Source organism: Peromyscus eremicus, chromosome 7, assembly GCF_949786415.1.
Source record: "Peromyscus eremicus chromosome 7, PerEre_H2_v1, whole genome shotgun sequence".
Classification (NCBI taxonomy): domain Eukaryota; kingdom Metazoa; phylum Chordata; class Mammalia; order Rodentia; family Cricetidae; genus Peromyscus; species Peromyscus eremicus.
Genome location: NC_081422.1, coordinates 71,887,698 through 71,889,976, shown reverse-complemented (window position 1 = coordinate 71,889,976; position 2,279 = coordinate 71,887,698). Strand labels below are relative to the sequence as shown.

The window sequence follows — 2,279 nt, the reverse complement described above, 5'->3', positions numbered from 1 at the left end:
CAAGAAGCGGTGCAATTCCTGAGGCCCAATGATGCTCCTCTTCCGCCTTCTCTAGTCAGCACGCCCTGTGGCAGGGCTGGAGCCATCTGAGTTCCTGAAGCCCATGGAGAGACATTGTCTCTAGTGCCCCACCATCTCTAAACCAGTCCCATGGTCAGAGGAACACATCCCACCTAGATTCCAGCAATACTGAGGACTGCGGCAGACACCACAGTCATTTCTCAGGGTCAGCCGGTCTGTTCTCCAGGACACTGGAACCCACAGACGGGAGATCACTTTACGATTCCCCTTTTAAGATGTACTGTATTTTTCAATCTTAACATGGCATGCTAGGGACATATTCTCCTTATGGCTGATTAGGTCACATTTTCATCAGAAATGGTGAGTGTTCTTATATGTTACTAAGTTAAAGCAGAGAAATTTGAGAGCAATTCATTTTTAAGAATGAATTTCTCCTGTGTAGGCTTTTATTTGCCTTTCTGAAAGTCCAACAGGATCTAATTGTCGGACTTAAGTGATGCCATTCAAAATCAGACTTTCGACCTCTTGGAGCGGAGCCAGTACTAGACTGATCACAATAAAGTGTGACTCACCGTGTGGTTCCCCACAGGTCCTGGGAACCTGAGAACTGAAATGGGGAAAATGCTAACAGTTCTTAGGAAACAATCTGCTGTTAAATCCATAGCGAGCCACTCACAAGAATTTATTTTCCCAGCAGACGTAGGTGAGTGCCAATTTGACTAGAGGCAGGGGGGCTGGTTGGCTCGCGGAGGGCAGAGGAAGGGCTTGTGGTAACATTGGAGTTCTGAGAGTTTGCTGTGCTTTCTTCCATCCCCTCAGTTCATCAACGCAAGTAAAGCTTTCATTTGACTCCAAATTCCCTTCTGCTGGACCCAGGAAAATGGTGGCAGTCTGATCCCTGTCCCATGATTCTGTCCTGTAAGTGGTGCTTTACTGTGGTCTGTGAGGTTAACTTAGAAACCCATGACATGCCATTTCTGGTCTCCCTGCTTCAGAGAGCAGCTGCTGGTCCTCTCTGCTGGGGAATTCTTGCCTCTTTAGTCTTCTTGAACTTCTTTCTGTGTTCCTTCCCATCTTTGCTTTTTGACGCTGTGGCACAGATAGACAGACCTGTGAATGCAGGTGCACACGTGTGCTTGGACACGTGGCGGCCAGTGGACAGTCTCTGGTACTGTTCCTTGGTCACTGTTCACCTTGCTTTTTGTTGTTGTTGTTTTGTTTTGAGGCAGGGTTTGCCACTGATCGGAGGCTCGCTGCTTAGGCCGGGCTGGCTTTGCCAGCCAGCCCCGGGGGATCCACCTGTCTCTGGCTTCCTAAAACTGGACTTACAAGAATGTGTGTCACAGAGCCCAGCCTTTTCTTTTTTTAATGTAGGTTCTGGTGATCGAAATCAGTTCCTTGCCTTGCACAGCAGGTACCTTATCTATGGAACCGTCTCCCCAGAACTTTTTTATTTATCCTCTGATGTTAAGGCAAGTAAGTGTTCAAACGTTTCCCAGTGAACTGACCCAACCTCACAGTACTCCTTCTTGTCTCCGATGCCTCGCAGGTAACAGAAGCTCTACTGCAGCAGGATGGAGGTCCAGAAGACAGACAACAGGAGGGCCAGCTCTTCCCCAAATGCCACCCCACTAAGCACATCCAGCTCAACAATAAATTTCAGCAAAACTAGCTTTTAATGTATTACCGAGTTCAAGAAACTAAGGCAAATCAGGAAGAACAGAGTTTTTAAAAACTATTAAACAAAATCAGGGCTGTCTGAGAACTAATGCAAAACAGGCCAGGGTGCGTGTTCCTTACACACAAGTCTTCCCGGATAATGTCTGAAAAAAGGAAAATGATAGCCATCACATTACTTCAAACACAGCCCCGCCCCCTCCTCACGTGACTACTCTGTGTTAGAAAAACCAGCAGTGTCCATTGGTATGGCTGTGGTGGGTCCACAGTGCACTGACTGTGCATTCACACCCAACCTCACACCAGTGCAGCAGGCTGGCATTTGTTCTTTCTTAGATATGCTGACTGTGTGCCTTTCCTCTGTGATTATGCAAAGCAAAACATCCCAGGCTGACCCAGAGCGCTCACCTCTGAGCCACCTAGTTTCACCCAGAGCCTACACTCACTTCTCCACCAGTACCATCTGTTCTTGCCCTACAGATGTGCACCACTACATCCAGTTTATGGGGGGCAGGGGATTGAACCCAGGGCCTCATGTACACTCGGCAAGCAGTCTACCAACAAACTACATTCCCATAAAA

The 2,279-nt window shown here is 47.8% G+C and overlaps 1 long non-coding RNA gene across 1 annotated transcript; it reads left to right on the top strand.

Moving 5' to 3' along the window:
* Positions 1-573: 573 nt before the first annotated feature.
* Positions 574-1,765, top strand: LOC131914574 (uncharacterized). Its single transcript, XR_009380168.1, has 3 exons — positions 574-724; positions 841-939; positions 1,571-1,765. It is a non-coding gene; the product is annotated as an uncharacterized LOC131914574 (long non-coding RNA).
* Positions 1,766-2,279: the final 514 nt, after the last annotated feature.